General features: G+C 41.0%; 1 long non-coding RNA gene across 3 annotated transcripts in view; it reads left to right on the forward strand.

Moving 5' to 3' along the window:
- Nucleotides 1-12,202, forward strand: part of LOC102546462 (uncharacterized) — a 209,570-nt gene that overhangs the window by 179,316 nt on the left and 18,052 nt on the right. For all 3 annotated transcript variants that reach the window (XR_010058214.1, XR_005494365.2, XR_005494366.2), the window contains one exon: nucleotides 10,065-10,157. This is a non-coding gene — a long non-coding RNA (uncharacterized LOC102546462). The remainder of the gene's footprint in view (nucleotides 1-10,064; nucleotides 10,158-12,202) is intronic.

Below are 12,202 nucleotides of genomic sequence, written 5' to 3' on the forward strand. Positions count from 1 at the left end.
ACATCAGATTTTATAAGCTGTGTTCTGCCCTTCCAAGCAAGTTAAGTCAATTACCTGTTTCACAGCATGCGGGAACCTTAGAAAATGCTCCTTTGTCATTCTCACAGCAAGGCACACATTTCATATCTGTGACTTTCAGGGTTGGAGGCAGTTTGGAATCAAGACAAACCGGAGGTTGCTGCTTTCAGTCCTGCTACCAGGGCTAAACAGTGTGTTTTGGAAGAAAGAAAACGAACACGATGATCTTCTTGCCTTCAACTCTAATCTTCTCAAATACTCACAGTGTGGCCCTATTTGGGAAACATGGTCTTTGTAGATGTAGTTAGGGGGGCATACCTGGCTAGTAGATACCTACCTCAGATGACTGGTCTCCTACAAGAAGAAAGTCCAGGATGTGGAGAGGAAGGTGTATGGGAAGAGGAAGAGACTATAGCAATAGAGACCCAAAGAAAGCCAGAGCCACAAAACCAGGAAGAAAGGGGAAATTTGCATCTAGAATCTTCAGGAGGAGCAAATGACTTTAGACTTCTTGTTCACAGAGCTTTGAGAGGACAGATTTATACTGTTTTAAGTCACTCGTTTGGGGGCAGCTTGTTATAGCAGTCCTGGGGAGCTAATACATGCTTGAGTGTGACTAAAGGAAAGTGATCCCACTCAAGACTGCCCAAACACTCAGGACTTCTGATCAAAGGAGTTTTCACTGCTGAACTGTGGGTAGTGGTAAGCAAGCAGTGGGTTGAAGGAGCCAGCACAGCCACCAGAGATGGAGCAACTTGCTTCATGTGAACTACTATTGCTTTGAAGAATTGCAAGCTTGTTGTACTTGACATAAGCTTTGCAGTGTACAGTGGAGCTTCACATTAAAGAATAATATTCAGATGAAAGCCAAAAGGGAAATGTCCCAGCACACCATTAATATTCTCAACTATTCCAGAGCGAGGAAACACAAGACTCCTATACCTAGCCAATAATTTTGAAAATTCTTCAACCACGGTAATAGAAATATTTGTGAGTAAAGAGAGACATTTGGTATGAATTATAGAAAAATGTCCAATTGGGAAACTTAAGCTCAAAAGATGAGCCAAGACTCTACTCTGCCTTAAGGAACACCATATTATTCTGGGAAATACATGTGCCTAAGCTTTAGTCTTATTCTGGCTCAATTACCTTCTGGCCTTTGACTGTTATGTTTTCATAAATGCTATGGTCTCATTTTAAAATACAGATGAAAATATCCATCTTATAAAGTAACTTTAAGTATCAGTTTAGAAGGTTGCAGAGAAGGCCCAGGCATTATGAGCACGTGCTTCTCTTTTTGAATACCCGAGGTCTATCTAGTTCTAGCACCCACCCACATCAGGAAGCTCACAACTTCCTGTAACTTTAGCTCTGAGGGACCAGGCATTTCTTCTTCTCTTCTCATGGGCATGCACATACTAACACAGAGATACACACATACACATAAATTTTAAAAATTAAATCTTTTTTAATAGAGCAACCTAGATACATTAATTATACAAAGTACTTAGTGTGTACTAAGTGTTAGGAAGTACTCATAGCATGTCGGTTCTATCTTTTTCTCCCATTCTTCCCAGCGAGTTAAATAGAAATGGCTTCCTGCCCCTTTGCCTCATTTATAGCCCTAAAAGTATGATTTTTCTAAAAGCCTGGAAGACTGTCTTGGCCCATTGTTATGATTTGAATTTTGATTATGAAATGTCCATCCTGGATTCACAGGCCCTAGCTAGTGATGCTGTTTGGGGGAATGAGGGAAACTCAGGATATAGGGCCTGCCTGGAGGAAATACGTCACTGTAGATAGGCAGCCTCTGCCATGCGCTTTCACCACCACAGTCATCTACCTCACCAATGAGAACAGAATCAGTGAGCTAAGAACTATAGACAGAAACTTCTGGAACCTTGAGATAAAATAGATCTTTTTGCTCTTAAGTTGTTTATATTTTTAAATGGCCAATTTTGATATCTATAAGTGATTTTGCAAACACAAATGATTCACTAAGACAAGGGACCCCACATTCTGCTACTGTGACTAATCACATTACCACGTGACAAGCACAAATATGGCCACTGAGGCTGTTTTCAGCTCTATTTCTAAAGAGTTCTAATGTTGGCCAGTGAGAAATTATAAATGTCTTCTCTTACACATAGTTTAGCTGGCCCAAGACATAATCAGAACGATGACACAGTAGCTATTAAAATTGTTTCTCTAGTTCTGAAAAGGCAAAAAATTATTTCCAAGTTAATATCTCTTCACATAGAATTTTCCAGACTAAACCCCTCAAGGCTATCAGAAACTAATGACTTGTGGACAGGACTCAAACTGAGATCTAAAGGTGACAGTGTCTTCTCATCAAGGTGTCCCCTGTGCCACCAATGTACAGTGAAGGCTCTTTTTCCTCTCCTTCCCCTCCATTCTTAAAACTGATAAAAATGGAGCCAAGACTTGTTTCAGAATTTCTTTATTTGTTTTTCCCTAGCAAAATATTATTTGGTTCTCCAGGGAGAAATAATCCTTTTCTGATCCTTCAAGAACTCCACCATGTTAAAAGCCCCCAACAGATTTGGTCTAGAAAGAGCATGTAACTCTATGCTCAACAATCCACCACCAGGACAAAGGGAAGCAGACCTTGCTTCCTCTGACAGAGAGCAAGCCCAGGATGTCCAGGTCACACTGGGTACCCAAGTCTGAAAGGAAGCGTTTAAATCATCCACATTGCAGATCAAACAACCTCCGCATAGAAAAAACCAGAGACTCCATAAAAAGGATGGTAAAAACTAATGAATTCAGTGAAGTTGTAGGATACAAAATAAACCCGTGCATAATGAGAACATTTTATATAATAGTGAATTAATAATATAGAAATTAAGAAAACAATTTCATTATCAACAGCTACCAAAAAGCACAAAATATTTTAAAAAATTATTTTAAATTATCCAGGTGTATGTGTGTGTGTGTGTGTGTGTGTGTGCGCGCGCGCGCGCGCGTGTGTGTGTGTGCGCACGCACACGCAAGCTCGTGCACACGTGTATGTGTGTTACATATGTGTGTTGGGAAGTATGAATGTGAGTGCAGGTGACCTTGGAGACCAGAGGCGTCAGATCCCAGAGAGCTATGCTGTGGGCGGCCTGACATGGGCATTAGCAACGATACTCTAGTCCTCTGGAAGAGTGAAACTATGAAACACAGAGCCATCTCTCCAGACCCAAATCCAAAATATTTCAAGACAAAGTTAACTAGGAAACTGGAAGTTTTATATAGTGACAAAAGTATAAAACACATTGAAAGACATTATAGATGACACAGACACATTCTTTCCCTCCCTCCCCTTACCCACTCTCATTCCCTCTCTTTCTCCTGTGTATGCATTAGAAGAATCACTGTTGTTAAAATGACTATACTACTGAAGTGATCTACAGATTCAACACAATGATTATCAAAATATTAATGGTTTTCCTGTCAGAACTAGGAAAATCAATCCTAAAACCCACATGGATTCACAAACAAACCCCAAACCGAGAGTAGCTAAAATGGCGGTCTTTTTCTGTCGCTGTAATAAACACTCTGATAAAAGCAGCCTATGGGAGGAAGGGCTTCTGTGGCTCACACTCCTAGTTACGGTGCGCTGTTGTGGGAAATCAAGGTGGCAGGAACTTGAAGCATCAACTCATATCCATGTCAAAACAGAGAGAGCGGATGCCTTCTGGTTCTCAGCTCCATTTCTCCTTTGCAGCCAGTCCAGAGCCCTGTCCATGAACAAACGCTGCCAATATTCAAAGTAGGTCTTCCACCCCGTTTATGAAACCACCTCACGAGCCTGCCTTCAGGGCAGCTTACCCTAGGGAGTTCAGCATTGAAACTCCCTTCTCAAGTGATGGTAGATTGTGTCAGGTTGACAATTAAAACTACCCACTACAGTGCCCTAATCAAGAACCAAGTGGATCCAACACCATAAGCCTGGAGACAATGCAGAAGCTGACTTTTCAACAAATCCCAAGTATATTGTAACTAAAACAGTATGCTTCTTCTGTATTGCTAAAATATGTAACTAAAACAGTATGCGTCTGGAATAAAAACTGGCATACACTCAAATGGGCACAAGAAAGAACCCGTAAAACAGCACACATTCATACAGACATGAATATGAGTATGTGACATATATACATCATGATTTTTGACAAAGGAATCAAGATGACCCAGTAAGGAACAGAGAGCCTCTACAAATGCTTTTAGTCGTAGTATTCACCCCAAGTCATGTGAGGGCTCTAGTTTTAGATATTTTGAAGTCTCTCCATCCTCTACAAAATCATGATGGTTGTAAGAGTCACAATACCCATCAGTAGTGTGTCAAGTGTATCAGTGTTCTTTCTCTATGCCCTTACCAACATTGACTTTTTGGTTGCTGTGTAGTTTATTTAATTTTGTGATATTATTTATTTTAAATGAACTAAAAAAATCAAACAAGAGGGGTGTGTGTGTGTGTGTGTGTGTGTGTGTGTGTGTGTGTGTGTGTGTGATTTTTTTTGTTTCTCAGTGGTAGGGATCAAACTGAAAGACTCTAGAATAGACAGACCTGGTGGGCCAGGCAGGCAGGCAGATAGGCAGAAAAAAATCTTAGAGAAATCATAAAAGAAAAAAAATCAGGGACTTTTGCTTTTCTGAACTAGCTAAGTTGGGTTGTCAGTTGTCTGTCACTTCTGGTCTGATGCTCCCGGGGGAGGCAAAGAATTACGTAGAAGGGTGCAAATTGGGAGAAAAGACGAAGCAAAGGAGGAGGAGGAGGAGGAGGAGGAGGAGGAAGAGGAGGAAGAGGAAGAGGAAGAGGAGGAGGAGGAAAGAAGAAGAAAGAAGGGAGAAGGGAGAAAGGAGAAGGAAAAGAGAAGAGAAAATGCAAAAGGAAAGAGGAAAAATGAGCACCCTATGGCATTGGGAGTGTTCCAGGCACATTCCTTTGGCCTATAGCCCAAGCTTGTGTCCTACCTGTTTAATTTATCTTGCCTCTCTTGGTCAGCCTTCCCATGTTGTGTCTGTCCTGTGCCCTGGCACTGCCTATGCCCTGCAGTGTCCTGAGGACCTCCAAAGTCATGGGTTTCTAGTTCCCTGTGAATGATAGGTTTGGCCACATACCTTAAGCTACATTTCATACATGTATATGAAAACTACTGTCTTGGCTTTTATCTCTGTGTCTCTTTGTCTTATTTCTCGTTGAGTTCAAACTCATGAAGGGATGCAGGGGGTGTTTATAAATAGCCTCCCTCATACCTAGAAAGAATAAGAATGATTTTTGGAAACATATAAATCTGGGTTTAAGTCCTGGTTTCTTTGATTATGAGCTATACATCTCTGATTCTCTTTCTCAGATTCTCTGAGCTCTGGTTTTCTCAACTTCAAAGTGAGAATAATAATAACCACTTAACACAATTTCCCTGAGTTAAAAGTGATAAAATATATAAATCTTCTTGCACCCACTAAGCACTTAAAAACTTTTTCTTCTCTTGTCTCTCACAACCCAAATGTATGAATTATTTTATTGTAAGCCCTTGTTAAAACATTTTAGGTTTTAAAAAAATATCTCATAAGTATTGCAAATGAAAAAAAAACTATATCTATATAAATAAGAAGTCTCATAGGGTTGGTGCCTTCTAGATGTCTGGTCTCCATAGCCAAATTCTTCACACACGGATTTGTCTCAGAGGAACAATGATTGCACTTGATGGGACTTTCCAGAAGCATACAGTCTTTTTAGTAGTATTATTTTACTTATAGGGATGAGGAATCTTAAAATGAGCCACCAAAGAGAAGCGTGAATGTGTAGCATAAGTTAAATTTTGAGGCATTCAGCATTATTGTTCTGGGTTCTGTTCAGTACAGGATATTAAGGAAGTGAAAAAAAGGATAACGTATCTTGAGGCTTCAGGCAACTCTGCATGCATCTTGTGGAGTTCATTATCCATTTGTTCTGATGAGAAAACTGAAAGCCCAGTCTTCAGAGGCCACATAATGCTGTCTGACTGAGGTCCATGAGTAATGCCTTTTCAAGAGAAAGAAGGCAAAATCAAACGGCTGGCAAAGGAGAACATAACAGTACTTACTGTTGTGCAGAGTGGCACATTTTAGAACTCAAAATGACAAATAAGTGTTTGACCTTGCAGTTGCTTTATAGGAAACCCAGCAAACAAGCACTCTGACTTTGGGCTCTGTGTTTAAATGGTTTTCCAGAGCAAGACAGAAGGCCCTCCTGACAGGGGACCATAAACATAGAGGTCACAAAGGTACTGTCTTGGATTATGACAAGGTGTCAAGCTGAGCTTCTTGAAGCCAGAGATGCCATAAGATGGATCCATGAAGGTTTCCATTGATATCCAGCTCAAATCTCACACAGCAATGTCCACAACAGTAGGGGACCATGATGATTCCAGCTGACATCTCTTCTCTACCACAGAAAAGCAGCGATGCATTCCCTTAGTAGAATGGGCTTACTCAACGTTTAGTTTCTTGTGTTCTCTTCAAAAAAACTTGAGTTTTCTTCTTGCATTGGCCTCAATTTAAAGAAAGGGGAAATAAAGGCATTCCCATGAATCTTTGGGCTTCCCACTCCCTGAGCCAATAAAGAAGAGTTGGCTAGTAGGAAGGTCACACTAGCAGGTGACTTCTGTGCTTTTGGTTTGCTCACAACCATCCACTCAGAAGTCTATGTTTGTGTCCTAAACTCAACTCTGTCCTTTAGAAAGAGATACAAACATAAGGCCTGTCCCTCTCTGTGTTAGCTAAGAGCTCAGAAAAGGTAGCATAGAACAGAAACAGGGAACAGACATGAAGTCCAGAATTTCACTGTAGTTATACTAGTTATACTCTTAGCTTTGAAAGTCGCTTAACTGAGTATCAACCTATGCTCTGATTTGATTGCCTTCCAAAGATCTGTGTATTAAAGACTTGGTTTTGAGCCTGATACACTCTTGCAAGGCAACAACCTGGGGCAGTGACGACGGATCATTGGCATATGTATGTGTTTGGGTGTGTGTAGGGGGTGTCGTCAAAGAGGATTATGATAGTCCAAGTTGTTCTCACCCTCTGGCTCCCCTGAGGTGAATGGTTGCTTTTTCTATGGGTTTTCTACTGGCCTGTGTTGTCTTGCCAAGACCCAAAGCAATGAGGACAGTTCCTCATGAACTGAAATCTTTGAAACTATGAGTCAATATAAACCTTACTCTTTTTTAATTCTATTTAGCTCAAGTATCTGTTATAGTAACAAAAAGATGAGTAGTTAACCTCCATATGATGCCACAAGGGGTTATTGATACACCACATAATTTTTAGATCACCACCAGAATTAGGGATTTGAAATAAAGATGCCATTTCTATTTTTCATTTTTTTTAAGAGAGTAATAAGCTCCGGGAATTCTCACTCTAGTGTGTGATGTGTGATTTACCTTATTCAGCCAAAGGAAGTTCAACATTCATCACGGAAAATAACATGATGCTATAGGAAAGTTATCTTACACATAGCTAACAAATGCCTTTAAGATGGCTGATTGAACCAACCAGCTCTAGCAAGTCAATATACACCATTTTAATACTACTTAATGTTATCTGCATTGGCTTGCCAGAACCAGATACAAATTCATATAAGACGTAAATTAACATAATATTGAAAAATACTATTTTTTCTTGTAAAGCTAAGTCTATCCAAGATTTCAATAGTGCAAAAGCATTTCAATAGAACTTCTAATATATTAATCATACGATGGAAAACATACATGCTTTCGGCCTCAGCAGAAGTCAGCTATGCTGTCAAGTGCATTGGAGTCTCTTGCTTAGATTTAACGAGAAAACAATTTGATCTCTAGCACTTTGTGCTGAGACCAAAAGAAGAGAGACCTTTGACTGTGATCAAGAAAATGTCTCAAGGAGGACTCACATTGGGATTTTTGGCAAATCTGATGATATATATTCATGTTATATTTTTATATAAAAAATCAAAGTGATTGGAAAACAATCAAGTCATAACATCTTGATCACTTGTTAATATACCCACAATTCCCTAGAACAGGGGCAACAGCTAGAGTTTAATAATTTCTTGCTTGCTGTCAATCATTTACATTAATCAGTGAGGTATTGTCTAGATACTTCTTTTGACTCTCTCCATGTCTGACATACGTGCTGCCCTTCACTGAGAAAAATCTTAGGAAGCGCTGAGAAGTTTGTAGGAACAAGGTATTTACCATTGTGGGATAAAATAAATACAGATACAAACAATCCAATGTCTTGGAAATTTAATTATTCGAAATCTTACAGAGTGGTCTAAGTCTCCTGGCTTGCTTTGTTTGGTAGTCAGAGTGTCTGTGAGGAAGAGATTTGGAGGTTATTTGATGAACTGAAAGGGCACTAGCTTAGGAGGTTCCTGGGAGCTTCCTGTCAGAGGGATTGCCAGCCTACACTCACACTTCCTGCCCTTGCTCCGTTCTGGGACGTATACTGCCTGACTAACATCTGCTCAAAGCGGAGGAGCTGGTAAGTTTCATCAGCATCGCTTTGCATGATTCCACCCTTCCCTTAAAACTTAAGGATGAGGCAACTTCCTTCTCAAGCCAAACTATTCAGTAAGCCATAATATCTTTTTTCTCATTCCTCATTCCTTGCACTCGGAACTCTGTGATGCAGAACGTGGGGAAATTTTAATGACAGGGACAGCCTGGCTATAAAAATACTAACTCGTATGTCTTAAATAAGGCTGCTTAGTTAATACATTGTGTCCACCCCACACCCCAGTTCCTAATACTTTGTAGTAATTAAAAACAAGTATCGTATTGTTAGCCATTGTACCTCAAACTTTATCACGTCCAGTGCATCAAAGTCATTTGAAGAATTCATTAGAATACACTTCTTGGGGGCTGGGGATTTAGCTCAGTGGTAGAGCGCTTACCTAGGAAGCGCAAGGCCCTGGGTTCGGTCCCCAGCTCCGAAAAAAAGAACCAAAAAAAAAAAAAAAAAGAATACACTTCTTGGCTCAGTCCCTAGAGTATGTGACTCAGTTGGGTTGTGTTCCAAGAAATTGCATCTCTAACAAGTTTCTAGATGCTGCTGCTGCTGCCCTGGGGACCCCACCCTGGGAATCCCAGCTGATGTTAAGGTCCAGATATCTGTAAGGTGGGGCCACAGTTACTAACACAGTCTGGTTTGCCTGGGACTTTCCCAGTTCTAGGAAAGAAAAAAAAAATCCCATATTTTAAGAACTCTCCTACTATGGGCAAAATCTGAATATTTGATCACTCTATGTGAGACTAAAATACTTCTACTCTAAGCAGAAATTTGACCACCCTAATATTTCTGAAAAATATTTTCAAGCTGTATTATGACTTTATGTTTAGATTATCAATGGGATTTTAAGCCAGTAGGCTTTTAATCGTGAATGAACTTGTGGTGTCCTGTGTTAGCAGGGCTAAGTATTGTCTGATATCCTGAAACCCTGTGTGGCAGGCGCTGTTGACACTTTGTATATCCCCTACCTCAACCATTTTATTAAGAATTATAGTTAGTACTTCCAGGAAAGGTAAATCCACAAAGCTTATGGGTGACACAGTAAATACTCTTCCATTAGCACCTGAGCCCACATCATTCTTACACCAAATCTGTATTCTTACCAGAAGCTCCAAGTGGGTGTTTGCTACCCTGGGGGCCTGAGTAAATATAGTCAAGGCTTGTTTATAAAGGATGACTATTTAAAGTCACTAATTGCAAAATCGTAATGAGTAATCAACATGTAAACACTACTTTAAGTTATTAGGGTAAGTTTTAAGAACCAGGAAAAGACTTAGTTATGTTCTTAAAAATAAAGCGAAATCAAAAGCAATTCCACATTTATAATAGATCGTTCCATGTGAATAAGAATTTGATATGGAATAAAGCTTGGAGGAATTCATTGGGCGATAATGTGATCTCTTTACGATATTTCAATGATTATCAATCATTACTCACTGCAAGAAGAGTCTGCCTTCCTTCTCCTCCTGCAGCTATTCTGATGTATCATCTGTTCTTTCTAATTACAGGCAAATCCTGGGTCCTGATCTTTTAGACGGCTCAACTGCTTCCTGGGAGTAATGTTGCCCCTATTGCTCCTTCCTACTGGTGAGCTGCTAAAGGTAAAAGCTTCTTCCTACTGAAGCCTTGTGTCACCTGTTGAGTGAGCATGGGGGACGGTGTGCATCCCTTTCTGAAGGATGCCTATTTACTCATCCCTTGGGAAGCTTCATACTGTATTTCCCTGGCTTGTGATTTTTCCTATAAAGACCAGACCACAGAGAGAAGAAAAGAGCCTTAGCCAAAACGTGTCTCTTTCCTCTTAGGCCTCTGACCATTGATACGTTCTTCCTACTCGGGTAAATTACCCTTCCAAATCACCAGACTTATCAAGTGGCTTCCTCCCCACTCATGTAAACAGTGGTTCATGGCAAGCTTAGAACTGTGCCTTGGTACATTTTCTTAATGTCACTTTATGACTCGAAGGACACTGTTCTTATATTTTCGTGGCTTTAAATATATTTGGAAGCAGCAGAAACAGTTGGGGAGGCTTGCTCCAGTCTTTCCTGCAGGTTGTTTTAAGTTCTTACTATCCCCACATTCAGGTAAAGGTCACAGTCTTTAAAATCTCAACAGTCACCTTTAGCCTTCTGATTTCTCTTTGGCACAATTACCGAAATGGTTTAGTTTTGTTTATTTTTGTTTGCCTGTTTCTTTTTTTAAAAAAAACCATGCATTTATTTATTCATTTTACCAATTGCCACCACCTACCCACCCTGCCCCAGTCCTTCTTCTCTTCCCAGTTTTACCCTTACAAATCCCACCTTCTGTTATCCTTCTCTGTTACCCTTCTCCTCAGAGAATGGGAAGCCTCACTTGGGTATCACCCCACTCTGGGACATGAAGTCACAGCAGGACTAAGCACATCCTCTCCCACTGAAGCCCAACCAGGCACTCCATTTAGGGGAAGAGGGTCTAAAGGCAGGCAACAGAGTCAGCTACAGCCTCTGCTCTAATTGTTATGAACCCACATGAAGACCAGTGCACATCTGCTACACATGGGTAGGGGGCCTAGGTTCAGCCCCTGCAGGCGCTCTGGTTGCTGGTTCAGTCTCTGTGAGCCCGCCATGGGTTCAGGTTAGTTGACTCTAGATCTTGTGGTATCCTTGACCTCTCCAGCTCACTCAATTCTACCCCCTATTCTTCCTCAAGATTCCCTGAGATATGCCTGATGTTTAGCTATGGGTCTCTACATCAGTTTCCATCTGCTGCTGGATGAACTTCTCACAAGACATGCTAGGCATACTATGCTAGGTCTACAAGCATAGAAGGTATCATTAATAATGTCAGCAGTAGTCCAAAGAGGGACCCACCAGAAACACACAGGGCACAGGAACCACGGAGCAAGCTGAAACAGGATCCTTCCAGTCTCTGTCTGCGCCCTGGAGCTAAGGCTGTCCTACAGCCCTCCATACCCAAATCCTGCCCAGAGAGAGCTGGTCTCCCAGGAGTGCTCTCACTCCTAAGACCACAGGTGAGACCCCACTTTCACTCAAAAAACATCCAAAAGAGGGGCCCACAGGAGTGTACAGGGCAAAGGAACCACAGAGCAGCCTGGGATAGGATCCTTCCAGTCTCCGTCTGCGTCCTGCAGCTAAGGCCGTCTCACAGCCTTCTGTACTCAAATCCCAACTGGAGAGAGCTGGTCTCCCAGGAGTGTTATCACTCCTAAGATCACAGGCTTACAGACACACAGGAGGGACAAGCTCCTGTCAGAGACAGCAAGACCAACCAACTAACACCAGAGATAACCAGATGGCAAGAGGCAATCCCAAGAACCTAAACAACAGAAACCAAGAATACTTGGCATCATCAGAGCCGAATTCCCCTACCACAGCAAGTACTGGATACTCCAATACACTGGAAAAGCAAGATTTGGATTTAAAATCACAACTCTTGATGATGATAGAGGACTTTAAGAGGGACATACACAATTCCCTTTAAGAAATGCAGGAGAACACAGGTAAACAAGTAGAAACCCTTAAAGAGGAAACACAAAAAAACCATTAAAGAATTACAGGAGGACACAACCAAAGAGGTGAAGGAATTGAACAAAACCATTCAGGATCTAAAATAGAAATAGAAACAATAAATAAATCACAAAGAC

The sequence above is a fragment of the Rattus norvegicus genome, chromosome 15 (genome assembly GCF_036323735.1).
Source record: "Rattus norvegicus strain BN/NHsdMcwi chromosome 15, GRCr8, whole genome shotgun sequence".
In the NCBI taxonomy this organism is placed as follows: Eukaryota; Metazoa; Chordata; class Mammalia; order Rodentia; family Muridae; genus Rattus; species Rattus norvegicus.